Here is a 16,443-nt window from a genome sequence, read left to right as displayed (position 1 = left end):
TAGTCCACTGGTTATATATCAGTAAATATAAAGGTAAGAGTCTCTGAGCCTGGTTTGATATAGTGGCTCTTTCTGTTCATCAACTATTGAGTTCATCTATGTCTCTTTGTACTGCCTTTGACAGTGTCAGCTTTATTCTTTTTTTTTATTAAAAATTTTTTTAATGTTTATTTTTGAGAGAGACAGAGAGCAAGCAGGGGAGGGGCAGAGAGAGAGGGAGACATAGAATCTGAAGCAGGCTCCAGGCTCTGAGCTGTGAGCACAGAGCCTAAAGCAGGGCTCAAACCCACAGACCACGAGATCATGACCTGAGCTGAAGTTGGACACTAACTGACACTTAACCAAGCCACCCAGGCACCCCATGTCAGCTTTATTCTTATTTTTTTCTTATTTAAGTAATGATAACAACCATTCCCAGGGATAGATGTTTTCTGGTCAACACTAGGGAGAGAGAAGTTCCCTTCTAGAAAGTCTCTCATAAGGGTGCGTAAACATCCTTTTTAGAAGCCACAATAAATTTCTTGCATCTTAGTGATAGGAAGTCAGTCACCTATGTATTTCTGAATCAATAATTGTAACCTATTCACCTCAGTCTCAGGCACAGATTGAACCTCTTGAGCCACATGTGGTTAAGCCATCCTGGAAGGGCTGGGAAAGTGAGTTTGCCCAAAGGAATGAATACTTAGATGTGCTGGACAAAATTACAATGAACACCACACATTAACTCAGCTTTTTTTTTTCTTTTTACTTCAATCCTTGTACATAAATATGTGACACAGTGTATCAGATGATTTGTGTTTCTGATCTTTGCTGAATATTCCTATACATTTAGCCTAACCCAAGAGAACCCGATGATGAAATGATGATTGGTGAGCACACAGCCCATTTCACTTGGCTGTTAGATTCATCCAATCCAGTTTTGTAAATTATCATCTGACAAGCTCCTTACCACACTTAACATGGTCAAATATGCCAAATCTTTCATATGTTTCCAAATTTTCTGCTCTCATGCTTTCCCTTTCCCTTCATCTCTCCCTCTCTCTGTCTCTCTCTGATGTATAGATATATCTACACATACTCTCTCTCGAAGAGTGAAATGCTTAAAGTGTGTTAAGTCTTGTGTGTCTGCTTCCTTTTTTTTTCTCACAAGCACAAAATTCATCTTGTTTTCTTGAAAATATCTTCATGCTTTTCAAGATTCATTTCATGGCATAAAATTTCTGGGAAAGTAGTTGGTCTAACATTAAAACCTCAAAATAAATAATCTTCATAATTTTAATGAAACATTCTTGATTTTATCTTCTTTCGTGGAATATAGCAAGAGTAATGTAAATACTTAAGCTTGTTGTAGCCTTATTTTCTTGTAACTATTAATGGGCATTTGAAGCATAATACCAATTTGGCCATGCAAATCCATTTAAAATCTTGATTTTTCTTCTTCCTTATTTATCTAATTCTCAGAGATGGTCTAAAGATTTTGCTGAGACACCATTTCACTTTGAATAATTTATAATCAGTGTGATTTTTCTGGTTGTGCTAGATGACTGATCATTTATTTATTACATGTCTGGGTGTCTTATATGTCAAAATAGAATTTTAATGGGCATTAAATCAATTAGAATACATTTGACAATCATTGCAGATTAACTGTATGTGGAGGTCTGAACCTTCTTTATTTTGATAAATGAGTGCTGAGAAGTACAGCATGGGAAACTGCTGAGAATCCTGTTAAAATGAAGGAAAACATTACAGTAAGAATTTTTCTACTCTGATTTTATAAAGCAGTCCCTTTAATGCGTCCTAGATTTTGTAAAGTTCCTATCTGGTAAAGGAATGAATGGACCACAAACCAGCAGTTTCTTAGTGAAAATGCCTGTGCAATACTTCATGTAAATCAATCTGTAATTAATATTTGCATTTTAAATAAAATGTATGTGTTGTAAGGGAGCTGCATTGATTTTCCAATCATAATACTGTAAACTTCTTAGTTGGTTGTCTTCCTCTTTTCAACCCTGCTTTCACGGTGAATCCATCAAAAAGATGCCCCGGGGGAAATCAAAGATGGTGAAACCCAAGTACGGAGCTCAGCAGTAAAGAGAATAGCAGTTCAAGGGCTTGGCTAAAAATGAAGTTTTTGATTGATGCAGTCACATATTTTTCAGTATTAATCGGGACCAAAGCCAGCATGGCCAAAGGAAGCATTTGTCTACAGTGGGGAATAGGGGACTTGCCCTGTTGCCTAAAATTTTATTATTAGAGCTTTACTCCAGGAAGAGAGAGAGGAGGGAGTGCATATATCCTAAAGGTGTGAAGGGAAAGGCAATTACTTTTGATCAAGCAGAACTAAATTTTAATCCCAGTTGTACCTCTGAGTAGTTTCCTCTAATTTCCGGGCAATTATCTCAGCAATTTAAGACTCAGCTTCACCACTGGAACAAATATCTACTTCATTGGGTAGTGGGGAGAATAATGTTAAATAAATTAACATGTGCAGAAATGATCAGGCACCATGGCTACCACAGGGTAGGGACTGGGTGAGTGCCTGGGTCCTTGCCTGCCTTCCTTCTTTACCCACTCTTTCTCTACTCTCTTTTCTCCCAAAAGGAAGTGGGACAGCCCCTGAGCTTAATGTAGTCATGATTTAGTCGAGGACTGGCTCAAAATGGGACATCTCGTTCTCAAATTTACAGTGAAATGTGGACGGTTTCCTATTTCTTAAACATTAGGATATAGGCTTCTCATGTGACAAAACGGTTTTAAGAATTAGGCAAATTATTATACACAAAACCCTAGGGGGAAAAATAACCCTAAACATACACAAAACCTTAAAAAAAAAAAAGCAGCAGCACTTTGGAATCAGAGACATCTGAACTCAAATATCATGAGTTCTAGAGTTGTGGTAACAGTCAGTTTCCTCTTCTTGAAATTGTGATGACAAATGTGTGTGGGGTCATATGTGTGGATTTATGCAGCACTGAGCTTGGCACTTAGTAGGTGCTCAGCGGATTTTGTATCTGGGGACCCCATTATCCCAGATAAAGTGGAGCTGGTTGAACTGTGTCAGATGTTAATCCAGTAACTGTCAGCTGAAAGAATTTCGAAAAGTTGGCTGCGTGCAGGTCTTGCTTGGCGTATCCCTGAGCTACAGCTGTCACTGATAATTGCTTAACAGCTCAGTTAGCACAATGGCAAGTTGTGGCTTTCAGGAGACTTGTGTATTTGGGAAGAGACTTCAAATCATTTCAGAGAATGTACTTGAATTTCAATGAATTCCAAGAGGTGTGTCAAGCACTTTGATGACCTTGGGTTTAAACTTCCGTCCAAATTATTTGATGTAACTGTCCTCTCTTTGTAAAAAAAAAAAGTTTCATACAGGATGTAATGAATCATTTTGACAGTCAAAACACACAGTGGCAATTGTATTATGTGTTCCACAAGTCAGGAAAGCAATAAGACTTTATTGCGGCACTTAAAATATCTAATGCTAGACATAACCATTAAATTAGTTTCAAATGTTTTAAATTCAGAATGTATAGAATATGATTGGCCATGCTTAAAAACTTAGCTGCTGCCAGCAACTGATATATAAATTTAACAGCTGGGACCAAGTTCGGGATTATAGGTGAGGTGGTTAAAATATGCATATAGAAAGGGTATTAGCAGTGGCTGTGAAATTAGCTTCGGCCTTGATGTGGCATATTGAGGGGAAGGGCCTTTCTTGAGCCTGTAGCAGGACTTAATACCTTTTTCTCCTCCTTGTAGTTAAGTTTTCAATATCCCTCATGAATAATCATACTCAGGAGGATAAACCTGTGGCAAAGACTGGGGCTGTTTCAAATGTTTCATGATTTTGCCCATAGGGTTACTGCTAACAGTTTCCAAGATAAAAGCATAGATCGTTCTGTTGAAATAGATTCTTCGTGCTGCCCTGATAGACCCTGCACTTCCGAGTCAGAGTTCAGGAGAATCGAATGAAAATTTTCGTATCCTTCTGCCCCTGCTGCTTAGAGTACAGTGCAGGGGTTCTAGAACTGTAGGGGTATCACCTGGAAGGCTTGTTAAACTAGATTGCTGGGTCCCATCTCCAGAGGCCAGGGTAGGCCGGCCTGGGGAATCTTGTGTTTTTGTAAAGTTTCCAGGTGAGACTCTTGTTGTTCGTACGAGGATCACACTTTGAGAACCAGTGGTACAGAGCAAGTGCTTCGGGTGGGAATGCTTTATGTTACAAATAATAAAACCCCTGACTTCAGTGGTTCAAACAATAGAAATTATCCTGTGGAAGAAGAAATCCAGAAACCCTAAGTCCCAGAGTTGGTTCCTTGGCACAGGGTCTTCAAGGGCCCACACTCTGTTACTCCTGCCGTGACGGTGAGTGTTGGTTATGTATTCCTGATATCAACTGCCACCTCTAACTGGCCAGCTGTCGCGGCCCTAAGCATTAGGTACCAGCACAATAGCCCTCAGGAGCAGAAAAATGGAGGGATAGAAGATACATTTTAGTATCTACTGCGGGAACACTCTTGGCCAAAAAGGAAGAAGGGGAAAGACTAAAACGAGTGCTAATAAGTAACCAGCAACCATCAAGGGCACGTTTTGCAAGTAATGCTAGGAAAAGGTCCTCTAGTTTTGTTCTCCACAAGGTATTTGAAATGACACAAAAGCATTGAGTGCTGATATCATTCTGGTAACTCTCCCCTCCCTCATTGCCTCCATCCCTTCTTGCCTGCTTGCCTTTCTTTCATTTTGGCTTTCTGTCATTCTGAATTCTCTCCGTGATACCCTCTTGCTTCCACCATCTCTTAATACTGTTTTCATCTAACTTCCTTCTTCCTGTGCACTAGGGATTTAAAGTTGCATTTTGGATGATGAGTTATTGCGGTCTGAAATTTGACAGCCATATGCCTTTTCTTTGCGTTTCATGGATCAGAGTTGGATTTCCTTTCTCTTTCATGCCTTTCTAGATTTCCCACTTTCATTCTCCTTTTGGGAGGAGCTTTTAGACCAGACAGGGAATACTTTGCTTTGCTTTGCAGAGTTCTACTCTTAAGCACTGGAAAGCCCTAAAGCCTTGTAGACCTGATGTTGAGGCTTTAGGGGGAACCATGATGGATCTTTAGAACCCCCAGGATTTCACCTTACCCTCTTAGGATAAGCGCACCCCCAAATGTCCTCTTCTTGTGGCCTTTACCATTTCCATAAAAAATAGCCCTGTACCTCTTTATAGTTGTCAGGGCAATGTGTGGGAATCATTCTTGACTTCAGAAATAATTTTTTAGCATAGCTTGGCAGCTTTAACTTAAGAATATGGTCCCATTGTGACCATTTCTCACAACTTTCATAGTTACAACATTGGTACAAGCCAACATTCTCTTATCTAGGTTTTCTCTCATGTGGATGTTCTCCCTGCTCCTACCTTGGCCTTAAATTTATTCCCAACATAGGAGCAAGAATGTTTCTATTAAAATGTAAATAAGATCATGGCACTACTCTCTTTAAATTCCTTCAATGGCTTCACATCTCATTACAAGTAATAGCCAACATTGTTCCAATGGCCTGCAAGGTTCCTTAATGATCTACTCCCCTCCCTACCTTGCTATCCTTTGAACTTGCCAGGGGGGCTCCCACTTTGTTGCATTCGCTTTTCCTATTGTCTCTCAAGACTGTTTCTTTCTTTTTTCCCAGGCTTGCCTCAAATGTCACCTCCTTGCTGGGTCCTTCATCACTCTATTAAAATTCTATTACCAGCCCTTCTTACTTGCTGTTTTCCCTCTCTGTCCACTCTTCCTTTAGAGCACTTATGACCACCTGTTATGCTTTATCTTTTATTTATTGCTTATTTGCTATTTTATTTATTTTTTAATCTTCCTCTGCTACAATGGGACCTCCATGACAGTAGCAATGTTTCTGATGTTAATTGCTCTATTTTTTTTTCAATATATGAAATTTATTGTCAAATTGGTTTCCATACAACACCCCGTGCTCATCCCAAAAGGTGCCCTCCTCAATACCCACCACCCACCCTCCCCTCCCTCCCACCCCCATCAACCCTCAGTTTGTTCTCAGTTTTTAACAGTCTCTTATGCTTTGGCTCTCTCCCACTCTAACCTCTTTTTTTTTTCCTTCCCCTCCCCCATGGGTTCCTGTTAAGTTTCTCAGGATCCACATAAGAGTGAAAACATATGGTATCTGTCTTTCTCTGTATGGCTTATTTCACTTAGCATCACACTCTCCAGTTCCATCCATCCACGTTGCTACAAAAGGCCATATTTCATTCTTTCTCATTGCCACGTAGTATTCCATTGTGTATATAAACCACAATTTCTTTATCCATTCATCAGTTGATGGACATTTAGGCTCTTTCCATAATTTGGCTATTGTTGAAAGTGCTGCTATAAACTTTGGGGTACAAGTGCCCCTATGCATCAGTACTCCTGTATCCCTTGGGTAAATTCCTAGCAGTGCTATTGCTGGGTCATAAGGTAGGTCTATTTTTAATTTTCTGAGGAACCTCCACACTGTTTTCCAGAGCGGCTGCACCAATTTGCATTCCCACCAACAGTGCAAGAGGGTTCCCGTGTCTCCACATCCTCTCCAGCATCTATAGTCTCCTGATTTGTTCATTTTGGCCACTCTGACTGGCGTGAGGTGATATCTGAGTGTGGTTTTGATTTGTATTTCCCTGATGAGGAGCGACGTTGAACATCTTTTCATGTGCCTGTTGGCCATCCGGATGTCTTCTTTAGAGAAGTGTCTATTCATGTTTTCTGCCCATTTCTTCACTGGGTTATTTGTTTTTCAGGTGTGGAGTTTGGTGAGCTCTTTATAGATTTTGGATACTAGCCCTTTGTCCGATATGTCATTTGCAAATATCTTTTCCCATTCCGTTGGTTGCCTTTTAGTTTTGTTGGTTGTTTCCTTTGCTGTACAGAAGCTTTTTATCTTCATAAGGTCCCATAATTCATTTTTGCTTTTAATTCCCTTGCCTTTGGGGATGTGCCGAATAAGAGATTGCTACGGCTGAGGTCAGAGAGGTCTTTTCCTGCTTTCTCCTCTAGGGTTTTGATGGTTTCCTGTTTCACATTCAGGTCCTTTATCCATTTTGAGTTTATTTTTGTGAATGGTGTGAGAAAGTGGTCTAGTTTCAACCTTCTGCATGTTGCTGTCCAGCTCTCCCAGCACCATTTGTTAAAGAGACTGCCTTTTTTCCATTGGATGTTCTTTCCTGCTTTGTCAAAGATGAGTTGGCCATATGTTTGTGGGTCTAGTTCTGGGGTTTCTATTCTATTCCATTGGTCTATGTGTCTGTTTTTGTGCCAATACCATGCTGTCTTGATGATGACGGCTTTGTAGTAGAGGCTAAAGTCTGGGATTGTGATGCCTCCTGCTTTGGTCTTCTTCAAAATTACTTTGGCTATTCGGGGCCTTTTGTGGTTCCATATGAATTTTAGGATTGCTTGTTCTAGTTTCGAGAAGAATGCTGGTGCAATTTTGATTGGGATTGCATTGAATGTGTAGATAGCTTTGGGTAGTATTGACATTTTGACAATATTTATTCTTCCAATCCATGAGCAGGGAATGTCTTTCCATTTCTTTATATCTTCTTCAATTACCTTCATAAGCTTTCTATAGTTTTCAGCATACAGATCTTTTACATCTTTGGTTAGATTTATTCCTAGGTATTTTATGCTTCTTGGTGCAATTGTGAACGGGATCACTTTCTTTATTTGTCTTTCTGTTGCTTCATTGTTAGTGTATAAGTATGCAACTGATTTCTGTACATTGATTTTGTATCCTGCAACTTTGCTGAATACATGTATCAGTTCTAGCAGACTTTTGGTGGAGTCTATCGGATTTTCCATGTATAATATCATGTCATCTGCAAAAAGCAAAAGCTTGACTTCATCTTTGCCAATGTTGATGCCTTTGATTTCCTTTTGTTGCCTGATTGCTGATGCTAGAACTTCCAACACTATGTTAAACAACAGCGGTGAGAGTGAGCATCCCTGTCGTGTTCCTGATCTCAGGGAAAAAGCTCTCAGTTTTTCCCCGTTGAGGATGATGTTAGCTGTGGACTTTTCATAAATGGCTTTTATGATCTTTAAGTATGTTCCTTCTATCCCGACTTTCTCAAGGGTTTTTATTAAGAAAGGGTGCTGGATTTTGTCAAAGGCCTTTTCTGCATCGATTGACAGGATCATATGGTTCTTCTCTTTTTTTTTTTTTTTTAATGTGATGTATCACGTTGATTGATTTGCGAATGTTGAACCAGCCCTGCATCCCAGGAATGAATCCCACTTGATCATGGTGAATAATTCTTTTTATATGCTGTTGAATTCGATTTGCTAGTATCTTATTGAGAATTTTTGCATCCATATTCATCAGGGATATTGGCCTGTAGTTCTCTTTTTTTACTGGGTCTCTGTCTGGTTTAGGAATCAAAGTAATACTGGCCTCATAGAATGAGTCTGGAAGTTTTCCTTCCCTTTCTATTTCTTGGAATAGCTTGAGAAGGATAGGTATTATCTCTGCTTTAAACGTCTGGTAGAACTCCCCTGGGAAGCCATCTGGTCCTGGACTCTTATTTGTTGGGAGATTTTTGATAACCGATTCCATTTCTTCGCTGGTTATGGGTCTGTTCAAGCTTTCTATTTCCTCCTGATTGAGTTTTGGAAGCGTGTGGGTGTTTAGGAATTTGTCCATTTCTTCCAGGTTGTCCAATTTGTTGGCATATAATTTTTCATAGTATTCCCTGATAATTGTTTGTATCTCTGAGGGATTGGTTGTAATAACTCCATTTTCATTCATGATTTTATCTATTTGGGTCATCTCCCTTTTCTTTTTGAGAAGCCTGGCTAGAGGTTTGTCAATTTTGTTTATTTTTTCAAAAAACCAACTCTTGGTTTCGTTGATCTGCTCTACCGTTTTTTTAGATTCTATATTGTTTATTTCTGCTCTGATCTTTATTATTTCTCTTCTTCTGCTGGGTTTAGGCTGCCTTTGCTGTTCTGCTTCTATTTGCTTTAGGTGTGCTGTTAGATTTTGTATTTGGGATTTTTCTTGTTTCTTAAGATAGGCCTGGATTGCAATGTATTTTGCTCTCAGGACTGCCTTTGCTGCATCCCAAAGCGTTTGGATTGTTGTATTTTCATTTTCGTTTCTTTCCATATATTTTTTAATTTCTTCTCTAATTGCCTCGTTGACCCACTCATTCTTTAGTAAGGTGTTCTTTAACCTCCATGGTTTTGTAGGTTTTCCAGACTTTTTCCTGTGGTTGATTTCAAGCTTCATAGCATTGTGGTCTGAAAGTATGCATGGTATAATTTCAATTCTTATGAACTTATGAAGGGCTGTTTTGTGACCCAGTATATGATCTATCTTGGAGAATGTTCCATGTGCACTCGAGAAGAAAGTATATTCTGTTGTTTTGGGATGCAGAGTTCTAAATATATCTGTCAAGTCCATCTGATCCAATGTATCATTCAGGGCCCTTGTTTCTTTATTGACTGTAGATGATCTATCCATTTCTGTAAGTGGAGTGTTAAAGTCCCCTGCAATTATCACATTCTTATCAATAAGGTTGCTTATGTTTATGAGTAATTGTTTTATATATTTGGGGGCTCCGGTATTCGGTGCATAGACATTTATAATTGTTAGCTCTTCCTGGTGGATAGACCCTGTAATTATTATATAATGCCCTTCTTCATCTCTTGTTACAGCCTTTAATTTAAAGTCTAGTTTGTCTGATATAAGTATGGCTACTCCAGCTTTCTTTTGGCTTCTAGTAGCATGATAAATAGTTCTCCATCCCCTCACTCTCAATCTAAAGGTGTCCTCAGGTCTAAAATGAGTCTCTTGTAGACAGCAAATAGATGGGTCTTGTTTTTTTATCCATTCTGATAGCCTATGTCTTTTGGTTGGCGCATTTAATCCATTTACATTCAGTGTTATTATAGAAAGATACGGGTTTAGAGTCATTGTGATGTCTGTATGTTTTATGCTTGTAGCGATGTCTCTGGTACTTTGTCTCACAGGATCCCCCTTAGGATCTCTTGTAGGGCTGGTTTCGTGGTGACAAATTCCTTCAGTTTTTGTTTGTTTGGGAAGACCTTTATCTCTCCTTCTATTCTAAATGACAGATTTGCTGGATAAAGGATTCTCGGCTGCATATTTTTTCTGTTTAGCACACTGAAGATATTGTGCCAATCCTTTCTGGCCTGCCAAGTTTCAAAGGAGAGATCAGTCACGAGTCTTATAGGTCTCCCTTTATATGTGAGGGCACGTTTATCCCTTGCTGCTTTCAGAATTTTCTCTTTATCCTTGTATTTCACTATGATATGTCGTGCAGAAGATCGATTCAAGTTACGTCTGAAGGGAGTTCTCTGTGCCTCTTGGATTTCAATGCCTTTTTCCTTCCCCAGTTCAGGGAAGTTCTCAGCTATAATTTCTTCAAGTACCCCTTCAGCACCTTTCCCTCTCTCTTCCTCCTCTGGGATACCAATTATGCGTATATTATTTCTTTTTAGTGTATCACTTAGTTCTCTAATTTTCCCCTCATACTCCTGGATTTTTTTATCTCTCTTTCTCTCAGCTTCCTCTTTTTCCATAACTTTATCTTCTAGTTCACCTATTCTCTCCTCTGCCTCTTCAATCTGAGCTGTCGTCGTTTCCATTTTGTTTTGCATTTCGTTTAAAGCGCTTTTCAGCTCCTCGTGACTGTTCCTTAGTCCCTTGATCTCTATGGCAAGAGATTCTCTGCTGTCCTGTATACTGTTTTCAAGCCCAGCCATTAATTTTATGACTATTATTCTAAATTCACTTTCTGTTATAGTATTTAAATCCTTTTTGATCAGTTCATTAGCTGTTGTTATTTCCTGGAGATTCTTCTGAGGGGAATTCTTCCGTTTGGTCATTTTAGATAGTCCCTGGAGTGGTGAGGACCCGCAGGGCACTTCCCCTGTGCTGTGGTGTATAACTGGAGTTGGTGGGCGGGGCCACAGTCAGACTGGTGTGTGCCTTCTCTTCCCCTCTCCTAGGGGCGGGATTCACTGTGGGGTGGCGTGGCCCGTCTGGGCTACTTGCACCCTGCCAGGCTTGTGGTGCTGGGGATCTGGTGTATTAGCTGGGGTGGGTAGGCAAGGTGCATGGGGGCAGGAGGAGCAGGCTTAGCTCGCTTCTCCTTAGGTGATCCACTTCAGGAGGGGCCCTGTGGCAGCGGGCAGGAGTCAGATCCGCTGCCGGAGGTTTGGTTCCGCAGAAGCACAGCGTTGGGTGTTTGCGCGGAGCGAGCAAGTTCCCTGGCAGGAACTGGTTCCCTTTGGGATTTTGGCTGGGGGATGGGCGAGGGAGATGGCGCTGGCGAGCGCCTTTGTTCCCCACCAAGCTGAGCTCTGTCGCCCGGGGCTCAACAACTCTCCCTCCCTGTGTCCTCCAGCCTTCCCGCTCTCCGAGCAGAGCTGTTAACTTATAACCTTCCAGTTGTTAAGTCCCGCTCGCTGTCGGAACACAGTCCGTCCGGCCCCTCCGCTTTTGCCAGCCCGACTCGGGGGCTCCGCTTGGCCGGCGAGCCGCCCCTCCGCCCCGGCTCCCTCCCGCCAGTCCGTGGGGCGCGCACCGCCTCGCCGCCCTTCCTCCCCTCTTCCGTGGGCCTCTCGTCTGCGCTTGGCTCCGAAGACTCCGTTCTGCTAATCCTCTGGCGGTTTTCTGGGTTCTTTAGGCAGGTGTAGGTGGAATCTAAGTGATCGGCAGGATGCGCGGTGAGCCCAGCGTCCTCCTACGCCGCCATCTTCCCCAGATCCCTCTTAATTGCTCTATTATCACAGGAGCACCTAGTATGTAGAAATCACTAAGGAATATTTGTTGCATGAATGAGTGAATCATCATCTTAAAACATTGTTTTTAAAAATTTTGTTCAAGACCTATAATGCTGTTAGTTCAACTCCTTTTGAGACTAGAGCCTGTGGGAAAAAAATCATTTGTCAGATATTTACTAAAATGTTGATCATTTAAGGCATGAGATATAAGGAGGTTTATCTGAATTAGAAGTAAGGAATTCTTGGAAGAAGCAGTCCAGGAAATGTTTCTCGGCTAAGGGTAGACATATCGGCAGAGGAAGAGAATTCTCTTGCCAGAGAGTAAGCAGGTATAGTTGTTCATAAAGAGAGCATTCGAATTCTCTGGTTCCTAGTCACAGCGCCAATGAAGCTATGAAGCTTAGCCCTGCAATGTCTCTAAGAGAAGCAATATTGGTGTTTTTGTTTTCGTTTTTTTTCAGGGTAATTCTTCATGGTGAGAGATTGCCCAGTACATTTCAGGATATTTAGGTTTCTCAGTCTCAGGCCAGCAAAACTGTGCAGGTACTGTTCATTGTATATGTTTGTCAAAAAGTTCCCCACAGCCAAAACAAAATAAAACAAAAAAATATGCCCTAAGGGGATGGTATTGTCCCTTGTAAATAATTGCTGGGTGAGATATAAAGGTCTCACACCAATATGTCAAGATCAAGATAAATTTTAATGTTGTATGGTGACAGCTACCAAAATTGTGGAGGCTGGCTTGCTGGACAGAATATTATTCTCCTTGTGGTGACCCCCACCGATACTATTAAGATTCTACATAGATGCCTACTTCTCCATGAAACCACTGAATTCTCTGTATCTGATTCGTACTTTCTTTAAAAAATTTTTTTTATTATCATGTTTATTTATTTTGAGAGAGAGAGAGAGAGACAGAGTGTGATCAGGGGAGGGACAGAGAGAGAGGGAGACAGAATCCAAAGCAGGCTCCAGGCTCTGAGCTGTCAGCACAGAGCTCAATATAGGGCTTGAAACCACAAGCTATGAGATCATGACCTGAGCCGAAGTCAGTCAACTGAGCCACCCAGGTGCCAAATTATGGAAAGAGCCTATGTGTCCATAGACTGATGAATGGATGAAGATGTGTGTGTGTGTGTGTGTGTGTGTGTGTGTGTGTGTGTGTGTGTGCTTTAAGGATTTGTTACCACATGAAATTGCCCATTTAATTGCATATTTTCTTATCTATCTCCTCCTAATAGAGTGTAAACTTGTGAAACCAAAGGCATTTTCTTATCCAGTGCCATATCCCAACATCCAGAAACAGTATCTGGTGCATAGTAGTGGCTCAACAAACATTTTGAACAATTGGATAAAAGCTTTTGGATTAAGAAAATATGAATCATGGGGTGCCTGGTGGTGGCAACCATAGGTCTCATTTTGCAAGCAGACCAACATGCATCTTGTTAAAATGCACCCCACCTGGCTGGGGACCAAACACTGCCCACAACAGGCAAAGAGAGCCTCTGTAGATGATTGGACTGAAGGGATAAGTGGCCAGGACACAACAGAACATAGGCAAAATACATTGGAGACATTCCCTGAAGTGCCAGGTTTTGGGGAACAGGGAAAACTGCACTATAGGGCATTACAGGAATTCTTCTTCATAAGGCCATTACCTTCAAGAGCAGGAGATGTAGCTGACTTGCCTAACGTACAGCAACAGACACAGGGAGGTAGACAAAATGAGGATACAGAGGAATGTGTCCCAAATGAAAGGACAGGACAATACCACAGCAAGAGACCTAAGTGAAACAGATTTAAGTTATATGCCTGATAAAGAATTTAAAATAATGATCATAAAGATACTTACTGGTCTTGAGAAAAGAGTGGAGGACATCAGTGAGATCCTTAACAAAGAGATAAAAAAGAAACAACAAGAGATGAAGAACACAATAAATGAAATTAAAAATACACTTGATGGAATAAATAGTAGGCTAGAGGAAGCAGAGGAATAAATAATGACCTGGAAGACAGAATAATAGAAAGTAATCAAGCTGAGCAGGTGAGATAGAAAAAAAAAATGCAAATTGAGAATAGACTTAGGGAACTCAGTGACTTCATCAAGTAAAATAACATTTGCATTATAGGGATCCCAGAAGAAGAAGAGAGAAAAAATGGGGCAGAAATTTTATTTGAAGTAATAATAGGTTAAAAGCTCCCTAATCTAGGGAAGGAAACAGATATCCAGATACAAAAGGCACAGAGATCTTCCCATAAAATCAACCCAAGGAGGGCCTTGGCAAGACACATGGTAATTAAAATGGCAAAACATAGTGATAAAGAAAAAAAAACAGAAGTAGCAAGGGAAAAGAGGACAGTTACATGCAAGGGGAAGCCCCATAAGGCTATCAGCGAATATTTCAGCAGAAACTTTATAGGCTAGGAGGGAATGGCATAATATATTCAAAGTGCTGAAAGGGAAGAATCTTCATTCAGGAATACTCTATGCAGCAAGGCTATCATTCAGAATAGAAGGAGAGGTAAAGAGTTTCTCGAACAAATAAAAACTAAAGGAATTCATGATCACTAAACCAGCCCTAAGAAATATTAAAGGGGACACTGAGTAGAAAGGAAAGACTATAAATGAGAGTATGAAAATTAGGAATGATAAAAAGTAAAAATAAGTATATCTGTAAAAATCAGTAAAGAGATTCACAAAATAAAAGCCTGTAAAATATGACACCATATACCTAAAATGTGTGTTGGGGGGTGGGGAGGAATAAAGAATTGGTTCAAATGTAAGCAACCATCTACTTAATATATCTGCTATATGCAGAAGATGTTATATGCAAATCTAATGGTAACTGCAAATCAAAAACAAGTGATAGATATGCAAAGAATAAGGAGAAAAGAATCCAAGTATATCACTAAAGAAAGCCAGGAAACCATGAAAGAGAGCAAGAGAAGAAGAATTAGAGGAAATCTATAGCAACATCCACAGAGCAAGTGACAACATGGCAATATATGTACATCTGTTAATAATTATTTTGAATGTAAATGGATGTCAAATGAAAGCTGAAGTAGCAATACTTTTATTGGACAAAATAGACTTTAAAACAAAGATTGTAATGAGACAAATAAGGGCACTATATAATAATAAAGGGGACAATCCAACAAGAAGATACAGCAATTGTAAATATTTATATCCCCAATAAGAAAGTACCGGAATACAGAAAACATCCAACAACAAGCATAAAGAAACTAATCAATAATAATATAATAATAATAAGGGACTTTAATACTCCACTTACATCAATGGACAGATTATCCAAACAGAGAACCAACATGAAGACAGTGGCTTTAAATGACACTCTGGAACAGATGGATGTAATAGATATATTCGGAACATTCCATCCTCATGTAGCAGAATACACATTCTTTTCAAGTGCACATGCAACATTATCCAGAAGAGATCACATATTAGCCCACAAAACAAGTCTCAACAAATTCAGAAAGATCGATGGCCAACAGATGTATGAAAAGATGCTCAACATCACTCATCATCAGGGAAATGCAAATCAAAATCAAAATGAGATATCACCTCACACCTGTCAGAATGACTTAAACCAACAACACAAGAAACAACAGGTGTTGGGAAGGGTGTGGAGAAAGGGGATACTTGCACTTTCGGTGGGAATGCAAACTGGTGCAGCCACTGTGAAAAGAGTGTGGAGGTTCCTCAAAAAGGTAGAAATAGAGCTACCCTATCATCCGGTAATCACACTAGTTGGTATTTACCAAAAAAACCCCACAAAAAAACAACAAACAAAAAAACTAATTCAAAGGGATATATGCATGCCTATTTTTATTGCAGCATTATTTGCAATAGCCAAATTATGGAAGCAGTCCAAGTGTCCATTGATAGATGAATGGACAAAGAAGATGTCACACACACACACACACACACACACACACACACACACACACTGGAATATTACTCAGCCGTAACAAAAGAATGAAATCTTGCCATTTCCAATGACATGGATGGAGCTAGAGAAAATGAGGCTAAGTGAAATAAGTTGGTCAGAGGAAGACAAATACTATATGATTTCATTCATGTGTGGAATTTAAGGAACAAAGTAAATGAACAAAGGAAAAAAAGAGAGAGAGACAAACCAAGAAACGGACTCTTAACTACAAGAGAACAAACTGATGGTTGCCAGAGGGGAGGTAGGTGGGGGAATGGGTGAAATAGGTGAAGGGGATTAAGAGCACACTTATTATGATGAATACTGAGTGATGTAAAGAATTGTGGAACCTCTGTGTTGTACACTTGAAACTAATGTAACACTGTAAACAACACGGAATTAAATTTAAAACTCAATAAAAATATCTAAAAAAGAGAACTCAGTGAGAAGGTGGATATGAAAGCACGGATGCTTCTTTTTTCCTCTTGCCTCATGATCAACCACTTATGTATTTTCTTTTAAAGCTCTTCACTTTACTTGCAACACACCTTATGATTTAGCTATCTGAAAAGGTTAAGCAAACTGTGGCAGGTGATTTCGAAATGGATCTATATTTCTAGAACCGTAGCTGTAATTCTTTAAATGCCAAGGCTAAAACAGCGCGATGATTGTTTTGTCTGAAG

The 16,443-nt window shown here is 40.0% G+C and overlaps 1 protein-coding gene across 1 annotated transcript in view; it reads left to right on the top strand.

Annotated features, from left to right (window-relative positions):
* The first annotated feature begins 11,483 nt into the window (after window positions 1-11,483).
* Window positions 11,484-16,443, top strand: part of MALRD1 (MAM and LDL receptor class A domain containing 1) — an 824,069-nt gene continuing 819,109 nt past the window's right edge. Inside the window, exon 1 of the mRNA XM_058681758.1 lies at window positions 11,484-11,494. The gene's annotated coding sequence lies outside the window, so the exon portion shown is untranslated. The remainder of the gene's footprint in view (window positions 11,495-16,443) is intronic.

Source organism: Neofelis nebulosa, chromosome 8 (genome assembly GCF_028018385.1).
Source record: "Neofelis nebulosa isolate mNeoNeb1 chromosome 8, mNeoNeb1.pri, whole genome shotgun sequence".
Classification (NCBI taxonomy): domain Eukaryota; kingdom Metazoa; phylum Chordata; class Mammalia; order Carnivora; family Felidae; genus Neofelis; species Neofelis nebulosa.
Note: the sequence above shows the minus strand (reverse complement) of the source record. Positions and strands in the feature narration are given on the sequence as shown.